This window comes from Balaenoptera borealis (assembly GCF_965194805.1).
Source record: "Balaenoptera borealis genome assembly, chromosome: 17".
Classification (NCBI taxonomy): Eukaryota; Metazoa; Chordata; class Mammalia; order Artiodactyla; family Balaenopteridae; genus Balaenoptera; species Balaenoptera borealis.
In genome coordinates this window covers 79,204,602-79,230,173 of record NC_138876.1, presented here as the reverse complement: position 1 = coordinate 79,230,173, position 25,572 = coordinate 79,204,602, and the positions used below count along the sequence as shown (strand labels likewise).

Below are 25,572 nucleotides of genomic sequence, written 5' to 3'. Positions count from 1 at the left end.
ATCAATTAATCAGATTCTGCATATATATGTATGTATATGTATATATGTATATATATATATATATATATATATATGACCTTTAAACTGTATGGAATTCTGCATTTTTTCAGTCTCAAGACTTATAGATGGTATATTGATATTCGATTGTATTTTAGATATTTCACACGGCTCCATCAAACTTGCAGCTGTAACATCTGAAGTCACTCTGTTGACATAGGGGCCCTATGAATCTGTAAGCACTGAACCAGCACAGCCTTACAGAGCTGTGGCACAGACATAGTAGTAGCAGGGCAATGGTGAATATGCCAACAACAGCTCTTTGAGATTACCAAAAGGATACTATCTAGCCACACTTAGACTGTGAAAAGTGGGCTCAGGAAGATAATATAGGTCAAATGGATAGGATATTGGTTCATTTGGGAAAATACGAACCTGTCTAGGTATCTTGAACATAAAGGTATTTTAATTAGGGAATTAAAGGACAAAATCTGGGGGCTGAAGGAGCAAAAAATGGAAAAGTTGGTGGTCTCCAGAGATCAGAAATGGCAGAAAGCCTTAGAGTCCTGGAGGAAGGTAGCACTCATCTGAACCCACACTGTTCTTCCGTGATCCAACAGGTGTGCTTCAGAAGGCCTGGGTTTTTGCTAGCTCTTGCCTCTGTCGGGGTCCATGCTCATCTTCCAATGGTACTAGAACTGCTGGCACCTACTGCAGTAGTCTGCAGTCACCTGCCACTGCCAGAAACAGGGTAGTTTCTGTTTTCTTTTCACAGGTAATTAGTTATAGGCACCTACTGTTTTCTCCCATGGACCCCAACTAAGCAGGGAGTCTGGAAAACGAAGTTGGCAGGTTTCCAGCCACAGTGGTTTAGGGGAGAGCATAAAAGGCCAAGTAGGGGCCATTTCAACAGACGATACTTGGCAGAGTTTATTGGGCCAGCTACTCTACCTACTAAGATTCAGTCTTCCCATTCATACAATAGTGATGATGATATACCTACCTCATAGGGTTATTGCAAGAATTAAAGGAGCTGTAGTTTATAAAGCTCTTAGAAAATTGTCTGGTATATAGGAAACTCACAATAAATCATTGTGTGTTTGGTCATTATTAGTTAATAAATAATTGAATGAAAATGAAAACAATAGAATGAAAATCTGGGCTGACCATACAGAAACAGACTGTAAGGGTGACTCTGCCCTTTACCCCATAGCTTTACCCATTCACACAGTTCTCATTTTCCCATTCAGGGAGGGATAAAACAAAGATCGTGTTGATTTCCTGCTCACTGTGGTATTAATTGCTTGTGGTCCCCAAACACTGTATAAGTTAATAACCTTTGTATCCGTCCACTCACAGTAAAGGAAGTTCTTTCCCAATGCATATGTTCACGTGCCTCAAAAGCATTAGATAGATAGATAGATAGATAGATAGATAGATAGATAGATAGGTAGTGGGGGGAACGGTGAGGGATAAACTGGGAATTTGGGGTTGGTAGATGCAAACTATTACACTTAGAATGGATAAACACTAAGGTCCTACGGTATAGCACAGGGAACTATATTCAGTCTCCTGGGATAAACCATAATGGAAAAGAACACTAAACAAGAATGTGTATACGTGTAAAACTGAGTCCCTTTGCTGTACAGCAGAGATTGGTACAACATTGTAAATCAACTGTATGTCAATAAAAAAATTAATTCAGTTTCTCAATGAAGGCTCTCCTGCTGACCCTCTGAGAGCTTGACTGGCACTGGGGGGCTTTGATTATATGTCTGTAAGGAACCCAGGACAGCAGTAGACATTTGATACATGTTAATTAATAGTAATGAGGGCAGGGAGTACTTGCTGTACCCAGTGGATGAAGCTGTTCAAGTTAAGGAGAACCCTTCTAAGAAATAATGCTTAATGGATAGAGATTAAGACTCTGGAAACCTTTCCACATCCAACAGAATCACTCACTATCTCTTATCCAGCATCCCAGCCAGTTCCTGGACCAGGAACTGATAACATGTATATCTCTTTAAACAGAGCCCCCCCCCCCCCAAAAATCCTGTTGTCGTTTTTAAAAAGTATCAGCCTTTGAGCTAGCCAGAGATCTGGGTTCAAATTCTGACCCTGTCCCTTAGAAAAGGGATCTTAAAACAGCTTGCTAAGCTTCAGATGACTTACCTAAAAATTCAGGGCATTGATAATAACATTTCAAGGTTGCAGAGCACTCACGTAAGTAAGGCATATTTTTATTATAAAACCAACCTGAAATTACAGGCAACTCTGGATCAGTTACCCTCTTTAAAAACTAAAACTGAAAGCTAGACTCCAAAAGGCAATCAATTTGGCTTTTGAATGTGATTTTGAATTTGAATATCTATGTGTCATACATACGACAAATCCACCTCAGACAAAACACTAAATATATAATTCTGGATGTAGTGGGAAATTAATTCTCCTAGTGTAATATTTCTCAAATGTTTGAAGTATTTTCATAAAGTATGATCCCATCATAATAAAGTAGCATTTGATACATCAGGATTTATTCAGTTGATCTGAGTAGTTGAAAGGGAAAAAAGTCCAATTTTCATGCCTGTCTACCCAATCTGTTTTTCCTTCAGTAGTGATCTTCACCTGAAAAATGAAGCCTGTACGAGCTTGCCCAAGAATTCCCCAACCCCACACCTAAAAGTTAAGTAAACACTTTCCCATAGGAATCAGGATAAGGAGTTTGACTTATCAATGCAGTTTTGTGTATGAAAGTGTCTCCCTTCTTTTCAGTGATCAGTAAAAAATATTTTTGAGCTCGAAAATCACAGTTCTGAGCAGTATCTCCCAGACGCCCATTTATCAAATTGTCATTTCCTTATTATTTTTAGAACTGTATCTGAACAATGAAAGTCACATAAAAGATTGACTATAAACTTGTATGTGCCAATCAAAATATAATTATAAGAGTGGCTCTGATATTAACTTTACAAAACTGATTGCAGATTGTTTACTCGTTCGTTTTTATTATTTCAGTATGTTTTTTAATAGACCATAGTAACGGATATGGAGCGTATCTATTCTGCTGAGTGTTTTTAAATGTCCTTTGGAGAGAAAATAGCTAATATTTCTTGAATGTTTATTATATGTCACTGTTCTAAACTTTTGCTTTATTGACTTTTCTACCCTCAAAACAATCCAGTGAAGTAGGTCCCGTCATTATCTTTACTGTCATCCCAAGAAGATCCCATCTCAGAAAATATGAACTCCGGTCTTCTAGTTTTTCAGCCCCAAACTTTCAGCGCCGATTCTTCTCGCTCATTCCCACCCCACATCCAAACCATGAGCAAGTTGCAAATTAGGAACTTTACATTTCCGTGGCTTTCTTTTTTTTTTTTTTTTTTATTCCCGGCCTCCTGGCTTATTCCGGCGGCTCCCTCCTAAGCGGCAGCCCTGCCTTCATCCCTGTCCCCTGCAGGGACCACACATCTTTTTCAGACACAAGCCCAAGCCCGATAGATGGGGTCACCCTCTGCTCAGGACCCTCCCACAGCTTCGGGGCGCACGCAGAGGGAGCCCCGAAGTCACGCGCTGGCCACGAGCCCCTCCAGGCGCGGGCGGGGGTCCTCTCCGCCCCGCCCCCTCGCGCGCGCGCCCCGCCCCCTCCTCTCCTCCGGCCACACCCCCTCCCGGGCCGCCCAGCCCATCGAGCAGGGGCCCCGGCTCGGCCGCTCGGGGTTTCACGCTCTGCGCGCTGACATTTTTCCCGATTTGATCTCGGGATGGGTGTCGGGTAAGCGAAGGCCGGTGACGCCGCCGCCCGCTGGACCCGCCTCCGGGGATGCGCTCTCGCCGCCCCCGGCCCCCTGGGACCCGCCCGCCGTCCCCGTCCCCATTGGACCAACCGGGTCCCCTCGCCCCGGGAAGGAAGGCCGCGCTCCCCCGTCGCCCCGATCGCGGCGGGACCTGGGCAGGGCGAGGGGAGCCCTGGGTGGCCACGCGCCCCCGAAACCTCCAGGCTCTGGCCCCGGCGCACCTGCAGCGCCGCGCGCTCCGGACCGGGGAGGCCGCAGTCTCGGGCTCTCGGGTCTGTGGCAGGTGCGATGACCGCCCACGGAAAGGGCAGGTGGCGCTCCGCCCCGGCCAGCATCCCCCGTTTTCACTTTGCGCTGGGCCGCACTGCCCAGCCCGCCTCGTTGCTGTTCCTCTAACGTGCAGGCAGCCCCATCTCAGCACTTTGCAACGAGCGCTTCTTCCCTCTGCACAGTTGCCCCCCCCCCAGACCCCGCCGGGCATGTCCCTGAGGTCTCCAGGAGCTCTGGCAAATGCTATCCTGGGGGGCTTCCCACCCACCCTGGAGAACTAGCCTCCCCACCCATCCTTCTCCGTCCCCCTTCCCCGGTTTAATTTTCTTCAGAACACGTTCACCCTCATGATTAGGTGTTTATGGCATCCTCTCTCCATAAAATCTAAGCTCTAGGAGAGCAGGGCGTGTTAGGGTTTGCTCACTGCTGCATCTCTAGAATTGGAAACTTGCAAGTGGGTGTTCACGAAAATTTGCTGCATAACTGAGTGCCCATTTTGTAGATGAGAAAATTGAGATGGGAAGTGACTTGCCTAATGTCACAGCACCAGGATTCCATCCAGGCAGCGTACCTAGGAGACCCTGCTTGGAACCACTGGACTATTCTAGTGCCTTCCTAGGTGGCAGAACTTAGTGTGAGAAAGAAGAATTCACTGGCCATAAATAAAGCCTCCGCAAATTTATCTGCTATTTGAATCAAACATACATAAAATGCCGTCTTATTTTATTTGGTCATCTTCTGTTTAGATGAGGAAACTTTAACTAATATCTTCAGACACCAGAGGGGTGTTGACTGACTTCTAGATAGTCATCTTATGGAAACTATAGGCACAAAGGTTAAACACTACATGTGAAAAATATCAAACCACCGTCTACACTAAGATAATATATGAAAAAGCACTGCAAAATACTATTACTTGAGATCAAGGAGACATTATCATTATTTTAAATGCCTGGAGTATAGAGGTTTGTTAAAGAAATGGGTTATTAACATGGTCCTTAAATTAAGGCAACTTTCTCTCAATATTATCCCTTCCTGCTATTTGAAAAGCATCTCCTGCCTACCATTTGACACACATCGGTTAGTCCTTGGGACTCTGGGAGCAGAGTTTTTCAGCTCCAGAGGGCTTCGTCTTTGAAAAAATAATAACTGGTAGAATATCTTTTCTGGTATTATCTTTGCAGATTTACAGGTTAAGAACCTGAAAAGTGTTCCTGAAGGGTAGTCAGTTAACAAGCAGAGAGAGCTCACTCTCCACATCTGCAGTGGCCTATTGTGGGAAGGTCCCTGGGACCAATCAGGGCAGAAGTGGAAACTTGCAAAGATGATGGGGAGCATTTAAAGTGACTGAGTGACTGATGGCAGCAGCTTGGCAGGGAGAGCCATCCTGCATTAATAACACTAATTTGGTCTCTAATTATGTATTTACACAGTGGTCGGCTAAATATCCAGCTGTTGCTCCGTCTCTAGCCCACGGTTCTTCTTTCTGAGGTTGTTTTCTTTTGTCTGCGCTACAGCTGGAATTCGGGATGGAGCCCAGAGACTCTCCTCCAGTTTTGAGTTTATCAGTCCCTGGGTGTGCTTTTCTCATCTCTGTAGGAAACAGAGCATGCAGATCTCTTGAAAGTAAGAGGGAAGAAAAATAATAGCCAGAGTCAAAGATATGATAGCATTCATTTTCTTCTTTCATTTCTTCCATTCTACTTCTCTAGAATTTGAGAGTAGAGGTGAGAAGAAACGCTGTTCCTGCCCAAAATGTAACCCCCAGAAGGCTCTGTGGCCCAGGGAGGAGGGGTAGGTTTCGGAGCAAGTTGGTCAGAGGTCCTGGGAAAAGCATCTGCTTCTGAAAATTGGGCCAAAAAACTTAAAGAAATGAGAACATTGCGGCAAGAAGGAAAAAATGAATAATAAGTTCTTAATCCTTGAGTTCTATTTTTCTTTCCAGCTTTAATTTTTCTCCAGATTTCTGCGAGCCTAAAGTCTTATCTTCAGCAGTACTGAAAGCCATATTCTATTCCTAAGGGTCCAGATGACCTATTTTTTCCCTCCCTGTCATCAAAGCTAGGTGAATGTCATTTTGATGCTTATTTTGCCACGTTGACAAAATTCACGCATTATTCTCTAAGCATTTATTAAGCAGCATGTTAGACCTATAGATGAAAGACAAAGACGGCCAGTCCTGGTCATCCAGGACCTTACAGATTAGCTAACCACAGGACACCCTTATGCAAACCACTAAAACCACTCTTCCTGTCCTCTCCCACCACTAACGTGTAGAAATTGCATGGCACGGGCGTCATTCCCTTGCACAGGAAGATTCATCACTCGTGGAAGCAAAAGAAGAAGGAAACCAACGTTTGCTGGACCCTCTGGTGCCCACAGGCCCATACTAGGTGCTTTTGTATTTACAGTCTCATCTAACCCTCCCAAAGTCCTATAAAATTACTGTTATTAACCCTATTTTACAAATAAGAAAACTGAAGCTCCACGTGCCATAGGGCTCATGAGGGCAGAGGTAGCATTCAATTCTAAGTCTAAACAGGGGTCCCAAATCCAACCTTTTGCCATCCTACCACACGTTCCCACAGGTAACTAAGAACAGCTATTCACCCCACAGGCAGGTGCTAGCAAAAGGATAGAAAGAGGACAGATCAAGGTGGAATTACGTGGGTTTCAAACCCAAATAACTTTGGGTTCCCGGCAGGTAACTAATTAAGTGAAACAGACAAGGTGTAATACTCAGGATATTCTGTGCAACGTCTGTTTTAATGGTTAAGTTTAGCTAGGAACAGCACCTGATTGTTTTTATTGTGATAAAATGCACAAAGCATAAAATGTACCATCTTAACCATTTTTAAGTGTTTGGTTCAGTGGTACTAAGTCTATTTGCGTTGCCTTGCAACTATCACCACTGTCCATCCCCAGAACTTTCTCATCTTCCCAAATGGAAACTCTGTACACATTAAACAATAACTCCCCATCCCTCCTCCCCTTTTCAGGTGGTTCATTGTTAGTGTATAGAAAGGTGACTGATTTTGACATGTTGATTTTGTATCCTCCAACTTTCTTCAATTAATGTATTAGTTCTAACTGTTTTTTTTGTGTGTGGGATCTTTAGGGTTTTCCACATATAATATGTCACCTGTGAACAGAGATAGTTTTACTTTTTTCTATCCAGTTTGGTTGCCTTTTCTTTCTTTTTCTTGCCTAATTACTCTGGTTGGAACTTCCAATCCTATGTTGAATAGAAGTGGCAAAAGTAGGCATCCTTATTTTATTCCTGATCTTGAAGGAAAAGTTTTCTGTCTTTCACCATTGAGTATGATGTTACCTGTGGGCTTTTCATACGTGGCCTTCATTATGTTGAGGTAGTTTCCTTCTATTCCTAGTTTGTTAAGTGTTTCTTTTAATCATGAAAGAGTGTTGAATTTTGTCACTTGCTTTTCTGAATCATTTGAGATGATCATGTGGGTTTTTTTTTCCTTCACTCTATTAATGTAGTGTATTACATTGATTGATTTTCATATATTAAACCATCCTTGCATTCCAGAAATAAATGCCACTTGGTTGTGTTATATAATCCTTTTAATATGCTGCTGAATTCAGTTTGCTAGCATCTTGTTGAGGATATTTTGCATCAATATTTATCAGGGATATTGGTGTGTAATTTTCTTGGTGTATCTTTGACTTTAGTATCAGGGTAATCTTGACCTGACCTCATAGAATAAAGGGAAGTATTTCCTCCTCTTCAATTTTTGGAAGCCTTTGAGAAGGGTTGCTGCTTTTGTTTTGTTTTGTTTTAATATTTGGTATATTTCACCAATGAAGCCACCAGCTCTGGGGAGGCTGGGGGGTGGGGAGAGTTGTTGGGGGGTTACTGATTACTGATTAAATCCCCTTATAGTTTTATAGGTCTATTCAGATACTCTATTTCTTCATGATTCAATCTTAGTAGGCTGTGCGTTTCTAGGGATTGGTCTATTTCATCTAGGTTATTCAATTTGTTGGCATACAGTTGTTCATAGTAGTCTGTTATAATCTTTTTTAGTTCCATAAAATCAGTAATAATGTTCCCACTTTCATTTCTAATATTAATGATTTGTTTCTCTCTTTTTTTCAGTCAGTCTAGCTAAAGGTTGGTCAACTTATTTTTATCTTTTCAAAGAACCAGCTTTTGGTTTCATTGATTTTTTTTCCTATTGTTTTTCTATTCTCTATTTTATTTATCTCTGTGCTAATCTTTATTATTTTCTTCTGCTACCTTTGGGTTTAGTTTGTTCTTCTTTTTCTAATTCCTTAAGGTGTAAAGGTAGATTGTTGTTTTGAGATCTTTCTCCTTTTTCAGTGTAAGCATTTACAGGTATAAATTTTCTCTTTGCACTGCTTCATTGCATTCCATGATTTTTGATATGTTTTGGTTTTCTTTTCATTTGCCTCAAGATATTTTCTTATTTCCCTCATGATTTCCTCTGTGGCACATTGTGCTGTTTAATTTTCACATATTCATGAATTTTCTAGTTTCCCTTCTACTATTGATTTCTACTTTCATTCCCTTGTAAACAGAAAAGATATTTTGTATAATTTTAATCTTTTTTAATTTACTAGGACTTGTTTTGTGGCCTAACATGTAGTCTACCCTGGAGAATGTTTCACACACCCTAGAGAAAAATGTGTATTCTACTGTCATTGGGTGGAGTATTCCATTTATGTCAGAACATGTCTGTTTATATGTTTATGTTTGTTAGGTCCAGTTGATACCTTGATTGTTCAAGTCCTCTAGTTCCTTATTGGTCTTCTTTCAGGTTGTTCAGCACCTGATTTTTCTTCAAAAACAAATCTTAGCAAAGCTAAAGAAGACACTTGAAATAATCTGTTCTGATTCAGACCATGTCCACCACACATTAAGTAATCTTCTTATATCAAAATATATATTTAAACTTTTTAAGCAGCTGTTTCCAGGGCTGTCACATTTGGTCATATGGGGTGTGCACTATCCAATATGGATTTGTACAACTGGTGTTTGCTTTCAACAGACCAGTAGCCCCTTTTCATAGCCCTGGGACAATGTAAGGGCAAAATTCAATTGTCCTCCCAAAGCACAGCCTGTATCCTGAAAAAAGTTTTCGTGTTCCCCCTGCCATGAATGCATAAGATGCAGATGCAACTCTGCCGAACCACAGGGCATGCCAGAGGGGCTTAGGAAAGCCGGTAATGCAGAGGAAGGACTGCTGAGTCAGTCTGGGGTCTCTGCTGCCTAGAGATCAAATAGATATGGGCCTGAAGGGCTCACAGTGGAAATCACACACCAGTTGCAAGTGTCCCCACTCAGGACCTCAGTCAGAAGGAACAGCTGAGTGTCAGGCGTGCACAATAGGCCCATCCTGCAAGGCCTCATTCCATCACTACCCTCAGCAGCAGCTGCAGTGTTTTCTTGTCTGCCTTCTCTCAGTGTCCTATTAAGCACCTTGCTGAAGGCTTAGAAAGGCCAACTCCCTATCTTCCACCTTGCAGAGAACACCGATTTTGTTTAAAAATCTCCTCTTTTTTGCAAAGTAGAGACCATATTACACGCACCCCGCTTCATTATCTGTCCATGATTTACATCCCTTTTGCCTACTAATCTCTGATAAAAAGCTGGTTTCATGCCATGCTTGATTCATATCTTAAGGCCATTCTGCCCTTTCTCCTTTCCTGAGGGGAAAAGTCCATGCAGAACAGACCTACTGCATATATAAGCTGTCTTAGATTTTTGGCAAAGTTTGTAATGGAAACCATAGGCTGTGAACCCAGCACTTAGCCCATGAAAAGTACAGTGACTTTGCTGGTTCACCACTTTTAGAATATTTTACCATGACAAGTACTACTTGCTTTTATCCAACAGTGAGAATTATTTAACTATTAATTAATATTTACATATTATATATTTGTATATTAATATTATAATTAATTAATATTTAATTATTTAACTCATTTTTTAACTTTTTTTACTTTGGCTTCTTGGAAGCTCAGACATAAATTTAAGTGTTCAATTAGAATAATAATATTAGCCTAGGGTTGTGGTGTCACTCTTATTTTTTTCTTATTCTCTATTAATCATTTTCTTAGCTATGTTTATTTTGTAATTATCTGCTTCAAGTCTTTTTTTACGAGTTTATCACTCCGAAGAAACTGAAATAGATTTGTTTCAGAGCAGTCATGTAATTGTCATGACTATTGGACCACTTATATATCACTATCTCCAAATTGTACTGTTCCTTGTACTAATTGAAACATTCTAAGACACATATAATCCCAGAGTTTCTGCTTTTGATTGTATTAGTATCCTTAATACAATCAAAATCACCCTTATATGTATTTTAGAAACCTTAATTTCTTCTGGTCAATTTTAGAAGATTTCGAGAGAACCTTGAATCTGGAATTGCTCATTTCCATTTAAAGGTCTCTGCCTTGGGAAATGACTGTTCTTTTACTGCTTGCTAGCATACAAAATCCTAATTGAAAAACCTTTACACGTGGTGATGGCATGCATTTAATTTACTTCTGTTCTATTAGGGACATGTCTTGGTCAAGGAAGGAATGCACATTGGAATCTTGATGATTTGTGTTTCATATAGTCTGTGCCTTAGGGGGAGCTCAGCCCCAGGACACTAATATACAGTCCCAGATCCAGGGCATTTGTATCTCTTTCTTACAGGCAAGAATGGCATCCATACAATACTCCAATTTAGAGCAAATCCAAATTCAGTTCAGTTCAATTCAGTGCAATTTATCAAGTCATTATCAAGTGCGCTAGGCATTTTCCAAGTCTCTGGGAGTACAACAATCAATAAGACTCAGTCCCCACCTTCGTGGAGCTCACAAAAAGAGAAGACTAATAAACAGCTCAAAAATTGAAATCAAGGTATATGTGAGGAGGTAAGGGAGCACAGAAATGGAGTTTCTAGCCAGTGGGGAGAGGGCAGGATAGGCTTTCCAAAGGGGGTGGCCCAGGCATCACAGAGCAGTCAGAGGGGGAAACGTGATGGAAGTCCAGGCCCAGACAGGGGTCAAAAATCCAAAAGGTTCAAGAGAGGTAGACTAGGATCTCCCTGGGGTTCTCAGCCTTAGCCTAGTGGCAGAACCAAGGTAGGCTAGGAAGGCACCCATAAATGTCTGTGGAATTGAACGAGTGAAGTACAAAGGAATCTCAAAAGAAGCACAATAGTGTGAAAAGTGATCATGAAGGGGTCATTACTACTTATTTATCTGGGCCTCTAAAGGTGTTCCAAATTCAGGCTACAGACGGAACTGGGGATTCGTGTATTTACCTGATTCTGAGGTGCTTCTTTATATAAAGCAATTCTCCATTTTGTCAATGAAAGGAGGAGATCTAAAATCGTTTTGAAGCCAATTTAAATATATAAACTTTGGGGGATGGAGATGAAATAGCTGAATGTCTATTCATACTGTTTAACTCAATTTAATCACACATGCATGTCAAATGTTATATAGGTTGAGAAATTGTACCTTTTTGTTTCGTCACCATTTCTTAGTCATCCAGCACAGTTTTGGGAGCCCTGCCCCTCCTCCCGTCTGTTTAAGACAGCTTCTGAGCAGGTTTGCAAGCCTCTCACTAGACACCTGTCCCCTGATGCTGGTTCTCGTTTGCTCTTAGTGATCTTCATAACCACTTACTGTGTTGCTTTAAAAAGCTGATTTGTAAGAGCTGTAGGACCTGAAAAATATCTTTTCCTTCCTCCCTTCTAAGTTCTTGGCTGGGGTCCTTATAACAATAGACGGATTAACAAGAGAAAAGCTTACAAATTTATCTAATAAATGTTTTACGTGACACATGAACCTTCATAAGGAAGTGAAGACATGAAGAAGCAGATAAACCTGAGTGTTTTGATACTGGGTTTGATGAAGATGGGGAAGTCATGGGAAAATGTGAAAGGACAAATGGGGTATAAGCCATGTGTATGCAGTAAACTGGGGGAGACTTAGCAAAGCCTGTTCATTCAGCTTCCTCTCTTGAGTCCCTCCATCTTTGGAGATGAAGATGCTCCTTTCCTCTTGGGATGGAGAGGGCACCTCTCACGTGAGGAGCTCATGACCAGCTGCAGGAAAAGGTCAGAAAACCTTCCTGCACCTACTGTTTCTCAAATTCTTTCAGTTTGAAATATTCAGTATGCCAAGGTGTCATATTTTGGGGTAGCTTGTCTTCAACACTGTCAAAGCCAAAACTTAATTGTGAACTCATACTTCCAGGAATAATTTCTAATTTGAGTTAAATTTTTTACCTCCTTTCCCCAGCTTTTCCTTTCTTTTTATCCTTTCTTTTTCTTTATCTTTTTAGTGATTTTTGTTGTTAAATCTCCATAATCATCCCAAACTAGCAGTGACATAGGTCATTTCAAGTAAATGTGGCTTCCCAAACAGAGTTTTTTGGTTCAAAATATTGAGGGCACCTCAAAATATGACAGATCAGCTAAAAGGTGACCCTCGTATTCATAAAAGTAGTTGTTGTGAGGCTCCTTGCTATAATCATGTAAGGTACACATGGAACTAGTTTACCCGAGCTGGTGAAAGGCTCATTTATTTCTAAAATAAGGTTATACTATAAAGGGTTGGTTGAATTGGTCTCTGCACCCCTGGACAGAGGACCTGGAAGCCGGGTATCCTTCACAAGTTTTAAGATCTCCCAAAGTGCTGGACATTTTCTCATCTGAGACCAGAATAATCCTTGACAGATCTGATAGTCTACCTTTTGGACAAGAAGGTATCGCTCACATCCAGAGAAGTATTACAAGAAATTTCACAATGTTCCTCAGTATATCCAGACTGTGAGGTTCTCTCCTTTGGATTTTATTTTTTGAGCATTGGCGACAACCCCTAATATTTGAAAAACTCTTACAGTTTACAAAGTGCATTCACAGCCACTCTCCCCAGTTCCTAGCCTCAGTCCTCAGATTAAGTTTAGGCTGTCCGTGTGATTAAGCCACAGCACAGCACCCAGGGGCAGACAGGCTCCCCCCTCGGTGTCTTACATGGTGGAGGGGGGCAGTACTGGTGGTTCCCCCGCAGCGGTAGATGCTGAAGGAAGGGAGGAAGGGGTCTGCCAGGTGGGCTGGACACAGGGGCCCAAGTGTAACCAAAAGTGGCGTCCAGATGCTCACCGCTCAAAAGCCAATGAAGAGGCAAAGTTGTTGGAAAGTAAGTTTGCTTTATTTTGGATGCGGGCAAACGAGGGGGACTCCTGTCCAAAGGCCAACTCCCCCCGCCCCATGCCGACAATCAGTGGGCGAAAGCTTTTATAGGTGGAGGGAGGCACACAGAAACAGCACAGGCAGCTCCGACAGGCATCTTGAAATTGGTCATTGGTGGTCTGACCAGCGTCATCTCGATTGTTTTAGGTACAGTTAATCTTCAGTTCCAGGGTTGGTTTGTTCCCATTTCCTTGAGGCCAATTCTTGGAATTGTGGCAGCTTATGTCATGGCTACTATAGCCTGGTCATCACGTAGTTACCTTCTTCCACCTGGTGAGGGTTTCAGTATCTACAAGACAGCTCACAGGATACGGCTCAGAATCTTATCTGTAGCCCTTGAGGAGGAACTAAAGGTCCTTGACTTTGCTCAATGACTAAGCTATTATTATTTGGTCTCCTTGGACTGTCTTCCTTTGTTTCTGCATTTTCTCACTTCTCTGATTAAACTCATTCTTTGGCTAACGTTTTTCCACAGACAGAAGGCCAGCAGAGGACACGGGGGGTAAGGACCATAGGGTCCTGCGCCGTTTCACAAGCAGGACAGAGGAAGGGGCTGGCGCGGGGGAAGCAGGAGAGAACCGGAGGGTCTTCAAAGGGCAGGTCCTGGAAGGGCTTGATACCTGGTACGCTCAGGGCAGCCGGAAGCCCCTGAAGGGTTTTCATATGTGGAGAGATCTGATCAGATGCCCTTTGTGGGCAGTTCCCTTTAACCACAAATGAGCACCGATTATGGGTGGGCGATGGAGATGGGAAGGACCAGGTGGGAGGCTGTGCCCGATGGGGTCCTGACGCAGGGGGCTAGCAGGTGGGAAAGGAGGGGCGTCAACTTGCTCCAGGCCCCGCAGGCCCGAGGCAAAGCCCTCCCTCCACGCCTCCTGACTCTGGATCCGGGTGATGTGAGCTCTTGGCAGCTCCAGCGCAGGGACAAGAGCAGCGGTGCCTCCCCTCCCCCAGGCACTCTCCGCGCAGTCATTAGATGCTCACAGAGCACAGAGGGTCCCACGGCCGGCCAGCAGGGAGGACCGGGACCGCGGAGACGCCGAGCGATGCGGAGGCGGCTGCGAGGCTCCGCTCCCTGGCTCTGCGCCCCCTGCGCCGCCGCCCACCCCCTTCCTGGCGGGTCGCCTTTTTCTGAGCCAGCCCCGCCGTGAGAGCAGATAACGCTGCAAATCCCAGGCCTCGGGGTATCGAGTCATTTCTTGTAAATCACCCAGAAAGGCCTGGCCGGGCTGGAAGAAACAATTTACTGCTGCATTATTAAATGGTCCCAGCGCAAGCCGGCCTTTGCCTTGCAGAGTGAAACGCAGGCAACCCAAAGGGCAGGGCGCCGGGAAATTAGAGCAGAAGCGGGGGGGTTCCAGCCCTCACCCCCCAGAAGGCCTCTTTCCTTGAAGCCCGCAGGAACCCCACAATTCGACGCTGGGGATCCTTCGAGAACGCTACATCATGGTGTAAAAAGGGCTTTTATTTTAAAGGACATCCGTTTCTGCCAGAGATTGTTTGAGGAATGAAGCCAGCGGAAAGAAGCAATGGAAAGCAGATAAACCAAGAGTCCGTTGTCCTTCCCGAGGGCCTCAAGGCGGTCCGGGGGCAGCTGCTCCCCGCAGCCCCTGGTCCCGGTCCTTCTCGCACAGCCCCGCCCAGCATCTTTCCCTCCATCTCGCCCTCTGCGTTCTCGGGAGGGCCCCAGGCCGCGCCCTGCCCTCCTGCAGGGAGCCTCCCTTCTCGTACACGACTAAGGGGAATCCTGTGACCAACACTGTCCCCGTCACCTGAGTTTCTCAAGATGGGGCCACGGAAACCTGTTCCTGCCTCAGACTTTGCTGCACCCCTGCCAGCGTATCTCCACCTCCCCTCCTTCCCTCAACGGAGTGGCTCCTCTTTTACCTGCTTTTAATCCCAGTAAAATGAAGTACATATTCCACCTATGTAGATAATACCAACGATTTTCTCCTCCCATTTCCAAGTGACTTTTAGAAACTGGATCCTGTCAAAAGAATTGCTTTCGTATCTGTAAAGAGAAAAAGTCTTTACCCTATAAACCGTACCTCCTATGCTATTCTTTCTCTGTCCTGTTATTCTCTTGAAGCCAACCTCCTTCAGTAAGAACCCAGACATAAAAGAGCTCCTGGGGAGGGGGCAGAAGGGTGCAAAATTAAGAGGAAAGCTAGGCTTTGGAGTGGCTAATCCTATTTCTGTAGAAAGTTTTCTGCTCACAAATACGTCAAGGAGCACTAGTTCATCGACCCTCACTCAAACCTGTGAAGAACAGGTGTAATCGGGTGACTTGCGCAGAGGCTCAGGGTCAGTAGGTAGAGTTTCCCCCCGTTTTCATGGATGTGTTGCCAGGCCTCCCACCTCTGCCGGGGGTGTCTCCCAGCCACTCAGGGCTCACACGCGCCTCACCGCCAGGCCCCTGAAGGTGCCATTGGCTCCCAGGCAAGGCCCCCGTCCTCCCGTCTGGTGTGTCACGTCCACGGTCTCCTGGCTTCCCTGGCCAGCTCGCCGCTGCTCAAACGCCCTCACTCCAGCCTCGGCCACACCTTCAGCTTCGGCTTCTGGCTGGGCTGTCTCCCCTCAGGATACAGTCTGTTTCTCTCCTCTGTACTCTGCTCACCACGTTGGAGTATGTCTCTTTCCCCCACTGACGTCAACATGCTGTCCCTCTAGGGACCTGCATTTGTGTCCTCAGCGACCGGCACTTAATAGGTGCCAGTGTTTGTCAGAGGAAAGTGTGGAGGGAGGAACAGAGAGGAGGGAAGCAGGGGAGGACCTGGGTCTGGGCCTTCAGGATGCAAACCTGTTATCCTTTTATCATTGGACGAAGGCACCAAACACACGTGTCCACACACAGGCCAGCTGGTGTGTCCTCCCAGGTCTCCCGCTTTGGACCCTCTTCCATCAGGGGCGTTCTTTTCACCTTCTTCTCTTCCATGTAGGCAGATTCTCAACTCTCCTACCAGAAAAGACCTTCCTGGCTCTCGTGTCCAGAGACACAAATATTTATGCCACCTCATGTCACCGTGAGCAACACATGCCAGCGCCCCGCCCTCCCAGGACACATCTTTGGCTCTGTTCCAACCTCGCCACCCACCCGACACCGGCCACCTGCCGCCCCTGCGTGCCTCACTCTTGTTCATTTTATTTACCCTGGGTTAGTGCCACCATTTTGCATCCTCTGGGCCCCCTTCCAAGTTCTCTAAGCATGAATAACTCTGAATGTGGGTGAGTAGACAGCAGCCTTCATTAGAATTAACACTTGATTTTAAACCCCGGGGACCCAGACTCTGTCACTCTCCCAGGGATGCCCTGAATCACAGATCCTTCTAAATAGGCCAGTAACTGTCTATACTGGTGACACTAGCAGGTGATTGGTGGCATGCGGGCCATCACATTTACATGCATGGCAGACTGCAGAAGCATCTTGGGACATAAGGGAAGAGAAACAGCCAAAGACTCTGTCTCAGACGCTTCCACTGGTACGGGTGGGGCCTCACCAGGAGCAGGAGCTGGTCTGTCCACAGGTGGGGACCCGCCTGAACCAGGGGGCCGTCTTGCCCTTTCACTTTGCAGGTGCCTACCTGCTTTCCTGGAAATGATCAAGCTTACTGAGGTGTGGCATTCGTGCTCCTTATTAGATAACTTTACAGTCGACTGTTCATGCCCAGATGTCATCCTATGTACAGGATACCCTACAACAACGCTTCCCTGTAGCTTCATTTCTTTGGTTGCGTGAATGGTGGCAGGGCCTCCGGGCTTTAATCCAGACAGTGGTCACACTATAGCCACCTCAAAAAGTGTCCCCAGAGTTACCAGGTTTCCTCATTGGTCCAAAATGTTTCAGTGAGTTGAGGGAGTTTAAAGTCAGAAAACTGTAGGTATAAATCCTAACTCTGCTATTTGTTAAAAATGTGTCCACGGGTCAGCTGAGGGTTCGGGAAACTAAGGCCCATGGACCAAATTCAGCCCATCACCTACTTTTTCTTCCGTTTAAGTAATGTCTATGGCTGCTTTCTCCCTACAAGGGCAAAGTTGAACTCTTCTGACAGAGAGCCATACGGCCTACAAAACTCCAAATATTTCTTCTGCTTACAGAAAAAGTTTGCCGCCCTTTGATAAGAATATTTCGTCTCTCTGAGCCTCAGTTTCCCCATCTGTAAAATGGGCAAAATACTTACATTCAAGAAGTGATGCTGTGAGGAATAAAGGGGCTAAACAATGTGGAAAGTCAACCACAGAGCAGTTTGATACATATCAGGGTTTTTTTTTTAATTATTATTTTAATTTTGCTCTTGTCCATCCATGTGCCTCTTTGCCAGGTGAGAGAAGGTTACAGCTGCTGTCTGCCTGTCTCTGTCCCTGTTTTTGCCTTTTTGTTTCTTTTCATTTTGCCCCACTACACCCCCTACCATCCAACAGAGGAAAACTTCAAGAAAAAAATAGAGGGCTTCCCTGGTGGCGCAGTGGTTAAGAATCCACCTGCCAGGGCAGGGGACACGGGTTCGAGCCCTGGTCCGGGAAGATCCCACATGCTGTGGAGCAGCTAAGCCCGTGTGCCACAACTACTGAGCCCGTGTGCCACAGCTACTGAGCCTGTGTTCTAGAGCCCACGAGCCACAACTACTGAGCCCAAGTGCCACAACTACTGAGGCCACGAGCCACAAATACTGAAGCCCGCGTGCCTAGAGCCTGTACTCCGCAACAAGAGATGCCACCACAATGAGAAGCCCACGCACCGCAACGAAGAGTAGACCCCGCTCGCTGCAACTACAGAAAGCCCGGGTGCAGAAATGAAGACCCAAAGCAGCCAAAAATAAAATAAATAAATAAATAAATAAATAAATTTTTAATCTATAAGAAAAAAATAGAGTGATAGTAAAAAAAAAAAAATAATGGTATGGAAAATAAACTTACTCTAAAGAAAAATATAATTCTACTGGGCATCTCGGGTTACTTATTTTACGTCTTTTGAGTAGTCATTTCTATCATCTTTTTATTTTCAATGTAAATTTACCTTGTAATTTGTAATACTGTACAAAGAATGGTGACTTCTCACCTCCTAAATACAGAATTTTTTCCTAGAGAAAAACTATTAGATGTTTTCAAATTCCTACACACCGAATGTTTGCCTCCTTGGGATTTTTTTTTAATCTAAAAATAATTTAAAAATTAAGATGAGCTGCAGCTATGTGAGATCACCTAAGATTTTTTTTTTCCAATCAGAAGGAAATTACTTTCCACATTTCTTAAGGAGGAGAGACACTTTGCTTCTCCCAACAACTTTCTTCAACTGCTTTCCTATTAAAATACTTTTTAAAATTTCAATTCAGTGTTTCCCTTATCAACTCCTTAGCAGCCTTAAATTTGCCTTGCAAAGAAGCTGAAATCCTCAGGATGGATTACGAAGAGAGTGCGTATCCCTACCAAAATTAAACATATTAAAGCATTTAAATATTTTTAATCACAACTATTACAAGGTTTAAAACAGAGATAAAATGGTTTCAACGCAAGAAGATTTCGAACATCTTAGACCCAGTGAAGTTTGTATTACTTTCCTTCCCTTCACCTCACTCCACAAAGATCACAGCATAGGGGGCTTTACATTTTTTCAATTATTACATTCTTTCAACTAGGTGAATTCGATAAGAGTCCAGCCAAGTGGATCTCCTGCTTTTATCTCTGTAACTAAGAGACAAGCTCTAAACATGCTGAAGAAATAGAAAACCTTTCTGGTTTCATGACCTGCTACTCTTGAATTGGGCAACATTTTTCCTCAGATAAAAATTCAGGAAAGGAAATTCCCTGGTGGTCCAGTGGTTAGAACTCCATGCTTTTACTGCCGAGGGCCAGGGTTCGATCCCTGGTTAGGGAAATGAGATCCCACAAGCTGTGTGATGTGGTCAAAAAAAAAAAAAAAAAAAAAGATTCAGGAAAATTAGGAGGGCTGTTTAGTCCAGAAAATGTGAAGATAAGAAAAGCCTGATTTTCCTCCTAGGTGCTTGTGCTTCTGATTCATTTTGTGCAAAGAAACCCAAATGGGATCCCTTGGTCTGGGAATAAGTGTGGTCACGGTGAGCCTGAAGGAGCAGGTGTGATGGAAGCCTTCGGGGTCAGACCCCTGAGGGTGGCACTATTCTGGGGTCACCTCCATCCCGCCAGCCCACGAGTTCTACACCCCACACACTTGTCCTCCACACCTCATCCTGCCTGCTGTGGCTGCCGGTCCCATCCTGTCTGTGGTCATGGTGCAGAGCTTGGAATCCCTGAATTCAGATGTCTATCCTCCTGGCTAATCACATCAGCTTGGGCAAGTTATTTAGCCTCTCTCTGGGTCTCTGTTTCCCTGAATGCAAAACAGTGCTTGCCTCAAACTGTCATCGTGAAATTTAAATTGGACAAAGGCTGTAGGTACCTAGCTCATCCCTGTGCACAAAGCGAGGACCCCCACAAACACTCCCTCCTTCTTTGTCTGTGATTATGTGCCTCCCACTCACTAACGGAGCTGTAACTTTTTTTTTTTTTTTTTTTAGAGTGTGTATCTTTCTTTTGGGTAAGAGAAACGCAGAACTCAAAGCCAGAAGCTGTAGGTTTTATCTTCTGTGACTTGAGTGAAGAAGGGAAAAAAAGGAAACCATAACTTGTTTCGACTGCAAGAAATCAACATTATGTGGTCATCTAAAATTCAATATTTTGTCTGTTTGTTCAGGGACTGTACTTTAGGGGGAAAAAGTTATTGTGTTTGTGATGAAAGACTACATACGTTATGAATGGTCATGTGATAATCTCGCCTCCATAACGAGGAGGGTTAAGTTGTAAACCATCCGTTCCCAAACCATTGGTGAGAAAATACTTAAAATTTCCTCCAAAAAAATGTTGAAATTGACAGGATGGAGAAATGGGGTGGAAAGAAGGGAAATAAAGAAGTTTGCGATCAAGATGGTGGGCAGATTGGGAGGCAATATGAGAGCAGCTACTGGATGACAAATGGGCTATCTTCGGAAATTGGTACCCAAGCAGAGTGGCAGATGCTGGCACACTGAGATGCGTGTGATGCGCGCTTATAGCAGGGGAGCTGGACTTAGATTAGGAACTGGGACAGGCTTCCCTAAGCAGAGGAATGGTGCTTAAACTGGAAACTGAAGGATGAGGAGGGATTAACCGGAGAGATGTGGCTTTTCAAGGTAGAGCACAGCATCTCCTTTCTCGGGGGAAAGGGAGAGCTGGCAGGTTGGCTGGGGGACCAGCTGAGCTACCAGTTCAGGCTTCCCAGGAAGAGCCGAGAAAACATCAGCTATGGGCGAGTCAGCTTCCAGCACAGCTCTTCTGTCCCGCAGTAAAGGGAGAGGAGCATCAGGAAGATTCAGGAAGGCGCGAGCCAACGCTCCGTCGAGAGGCGCCCCCTGCCGGCCAAACCTCACGCTTCCCTCGTGATGGATTTCAGAACTCAGACCTAGGAGTTAATTCTGCATGAAGGGTATACCTGTTCTATTATTCTCTCTGCTATTATGTATGTTTGAAATTTTACACAATAATAATTTCTTCTAAAAAAAAAGAGAGCCCTTCTCACCAGCTGCAGTTTGGTTGTGAACATGGGCCAGTGGCCAGGGGTTTCCCTGAGACTAACCCTTGGCTGGCCTGTAGCAGGGGAAAGGCAGCAGTTCTGCCCTCCCTAGGGAGAAGGAAAGAGACAGGCTCGTTCTGTTTGTTGAAGAATCAAAGAGTTAGAGTACTTGGTTCAATTCCCTGCACCTCCTACATCCAGGGAATTAGGCTAGAAATCCTATAAAGCATTCTCTAGGTTTTTTCCAGAAACTCTTGTTTACACTCAGGCCACGAACAACACAACGGGAGGACAGGTTTCATTTCACAGTGTTTTGGCATTTGCAGCTCAGACTGAAATTGCAAAGAAGCAGAATAGGAGAGCAATGAAGAATGGTGCAAATTTTTTGAATGTCTCATTCTATCTGTGGTTCTGACTCTACCTTTAGAATCCTTCCTTTCTTCTTTCTTTCCTTCCTTCCTTCCTCCCTCCTTCCCTCCCTCCCTCTCTCTCTCTTTCTTTCTTTCTTCCTTCCAAGTCATAATGTATGCCAGGCACCATGCAAGGCACAAAATGACAGAAAAGTAAATAAGCAGGTACTTTTCCTTACCTAAAGGTCCACTCCAGTAAGAAACACAATGATTAAACAAGCACAAAATAAAACATAATTATAAGCTGGGATAAGTGATCTGAAGGAAGAGAACGGGGGCGGGGGTGTGCTTGATATAAAATATACTCCTAGAGAGAAATAATTTCATTCAGGGGCCAAAAGTAGTCCCCTTCCAGTTTAGAGGTTTCAACATAAAACGATCTCTTGGATTGTAATATTTCAAGGGTCTTATATCCCATCCTAATCCCTTTATCCATTATTTCCAAGAGGAGATAATGTTTAAATGCAGATGATAGAACTTTTGCCCACACCTCTTCCATAATTTCCACTGGAGGCAAGTTAGGGAGAGGAGGGAGGGAAGATAAATCATTTAACACCTGAGAGTAAGACTCAGTTTCTTTTCTTTAAAATGAGATTGTTGCACTAGGGGAGCTCTGAGGTCTTATCACCTTTTTTAACATTTTAATAAATAGTGTGATCCCATGGAGTCCTCTGGAGCTGGTTTTTACCTTAGAATGAAGTTTTCATAAGTTATATGCTATTCATTGTTTTGAAAGAAAATACTATGAGACCCACTATACACCTCCCAGGACTACAGAAGGAATCTTTATAGTTTAGTATTTTAATGATGTGATGGGAATAATATTGTTCAGTGTCACTTATGTAGTATTCCAGCTTAGAATGCATAACCATTAGGAAGCAAGCAGACAAACCCAAAATGAGGAAGAGGAACGCTCTTTTTCTTTCCTTTTTCTTTTTCTTTCTCTCTCTCTCTTTCTTTCTTTCTTTCTTTCTTTTTTAAGTACTGTACTCTTCAAAAAATGTCAAATAATAAAAGGCAAAGAAAGTCTGTGCAAACATTCCAGATTAAAGAAAACTAAATGGATAAGACAACCAAATGCAATACCTGGTTCTAGACTCAATCTTATACCAGAGGGAAAATCCTGTAATGGACATTGTTTGCCAATTGATGAAAGTGGAACATTGATGGTGGATTAAAAAGAGAAATTGTACCAATGTTAAATGGACTGACGTTGATAAATGTACTGTGGTTATCTAAGAGAATATCCCTCTTCATAGGAAAGAGACACTGGTGTATTTTAGGGTAAAGAATCATTGTGCTAGTCCTTTCCAGCTGCTATAACAAAATACCACGGGCTGAGTGGCTTATAAACAGCAGAGACATCTTGTTCACAGTTCTGGAATCTGGAAGCCGGAAGTCAGGGTTCCAGCACGGTCTGGTGAGAGCCCTCTTCTCTTCTGGGTGGAAGAATCTTCGTGATATTCTTACATGGCAGAAGGGATAGGGTTCTCTCCAGGGATCCTGCTCATGAGGGCCTCCCAAAGGCCCCACCTACTAATACCATCACCTTTAGGGGGTAGGATTTCAACCTGTAAATTTGGAACACAGCAGCTGTGATGTGTGCAATATACTTTCAAATGTTTGAGAGAGAGAGAGAGAAAGAAGGCAGTGATAAAGCAAATGAGGCCAAATGACAATCTGGGCAAAGATATATGTGTCCAATTACTATTTTTATTCTTGCTATTTTTCTGTAAGTTTACAATTCTTTTCCAATAAAAAGTTAAAATATCTGTTGTTGGCTAAAGGAGCACTTAGAGTTCCATGTTCCAGCACAGCGCCTCAGAAGTTCTAGAGAATTCTACCGCCATAATAACACAGTGCCTTGTGGAGGACATCTACGTTGGCATTTGAAACAACTGAGCTGATATCATTTACATAAAAAGCAAAAGAATTAAAGCGTTTCATGGCGGGTGTGAATTTGTAATGAGGAGTAATTCTAAAATGGCCCCCTGTTTTCTGTTCAGGCATATATTTGTCTTATACAAATTAATTGCTAAACAGATGAAAAAGAAAGTCACCATCAAATGAACAAGGGAAATTCTAGTTCTTGTGAAAGCAGATAATTCATGAAGGGAATGGTTATGATGGGCATGAAATTTGCCTTTGGTAGTGGCTTCTTAAATTGTTAAGATACATAGAAAGCAAAGCTGATAGAAAGTCTTCATTTTTCTACTGCCAGAATATTGTCATAACAATTTTATGGTGTGTCAAATGCAGGCTGAATTCCTTTTTTAGGGCATAATGATAAAAGGGGTGATGATTACAGGGGAATGTGGATGAAGCTAATTTTCCAATTCTCTTAAAATCTGACAACGGATTATTTTAGGATGCTGTATACGTAAAGTTGGTTGTTGATGTTTACTATTTTCACTGCTTTGAATAACAGCCTTCGATAACTGGTACCCTGATCTGACTACCCGATGGAGTCGCTCGCTCCTTCCTTGGCTGGAGCCTGACCAACAGTGCAGCCATCCTCCTGAAGGTGGCGCTGTGCTCCTCGCGGTCCTGAAGGATGCGGGCGGGTGGAAACCCGGAGGGCGTGCTTGTGGAGAAGCAACCCAGGTGCACAGCTCAAATGCATAAGGAGAACACAGTCTATGCAAGAAGTGACCCGCACCGTCGCAAATGGTGCCAATCAGGAACGAGCTCCTGAGGGCTTCTGTGTCCCACACACGGGTGTTGACATTAAAATGGCACTATGCTTTGTTCTTATACACGAGACTGATAATAAGTATGTCCTTCGCATAATTATTCCATCACCTTTTATCTCCCATCCTCTCACCTTGTTTCTTCTTTCTGTAACTTTTCCTCCTTCCCTCTCTTCTCACTCTTGGAGGTGCTTTAGAATAAATAGATGTTGGTGCTTCCACTGCCTAGAAGTTATATTATCGCAAACTCCTTTGTGCACTGGTGGCTAACTGACCTAGGAATATCGCCTACACTGCCTGAGAGTTGCAGTAATGAAAGGGTTTTTTTGGCTGGCCGGAAAAAACCCTGAAGGCCCAGTGTAAGACATGGATGTTCTGCTGGCTTGATTGGGAGCAGACATGAGACGTGTTGTTGGAAAATATTTTCTTTATCAATAATAATTATTTTTTGGAGTTCACCTTTCCCAAGGAGAATGTGTAAGAAATGGTTTTCGAGGTTGAATGTTTTTTCTATCAATTAGTGTGGCTCTTTCCCCCAAGAGTCATTTTTTGAAATTCATTTTTCAAGGACCATAGACAACAGCTTTTCTCTATTAAAGTATAAAAAGAAAAGTGCAAATTCTATCCTAAGTTGTTGGCCACCCCCATTCCATAGCGGGAGAACTATGGTTAGGAATAGATCTGGTGAGGAAAAGCTAGCTGGACTTAAAAACACGCAAAACCTTTGTTAGTGTTGGTAAGCCTTGTTAGGGCTTAGTAAGTAAACCAGCTGCGGTGCAGACTGACCTGACGTGTCAGTGACAAAGTGGAACTCCCCAGAGAGCTCTCTCGTGAAGGAGGTGGTGTGTTTTCAGGTGAGCCCCGTCCACATCACGACCACAGAGGTGACGTTTCAGACACAGTAGGTGGAGCGAGAGTGGAGGGGAGCAATAAGAATGATGTTTTTAAAATTTGGAAACATACTTTTGGCAGGATACTAACCAAATGGGGCTCACTGCATAATAAGGAAAGTGGTTGATACGTGATTTCTGTACAATATTTAATTCGTGAAAGAATAAGAGGTGCGTGACGGTGAGCAGACATTTCTTCTTCTGAGTGGAAAGAAGCTGTAGGAAGAGTCTCGGATCATATTAGGACAGACTGCACACCAGATATCACAAGAAACATGGCCAAGGAGATTCCACGGACTCCTTTTCTTATTTTCAAGAGGCAGTTAACTTTCTTTGGTGAATGAACTACATTTATTCTTGTTTAGAAGCAGAAAGGTGAACCAGCTAGCCCCTCAAGTTTCCTGTCATTATCTGTCCCTTTCAATCACAGAATCTCAAAGCTGACAGGGAGCCCTGGAGATCATCCACTTTCTGAATGAGGACGCCAATTTAAATGATTGTCCAAAGTCATGCAGGTCGTAAGTGGCAAAGATGAAACAGCAAGCAAGTTCTGTCAACCTCCCATCCACAGTTATTTTGCTGCCAAACAAAAGGACCTCCCTCATCTCTTTACACCGAATACACAGAAAGCTAACACCCCTCCCCATCTTCAGCCCCAGGCTCCATGCTGGTCCCCAGTAGCACTCCCATTAGCCTCATGTCTTGTCCATATAGT

At 43.7% G+C, this 25,572-nt stretch overlaps 1 protein-coding gene across 1 annotated transcript in view; it reads left to right on the top strand.

Moving 5' to 3' along the window:
* The window catches only part of XKR4 (XK related 4), a 365,104-nt gene that overhangs the window by 326,804 nt on the left and 12,728 nt on the right, over positions 1-25,572 (top strand). The gene's annotated exons all lie outside the window — the stretch shown is intronic.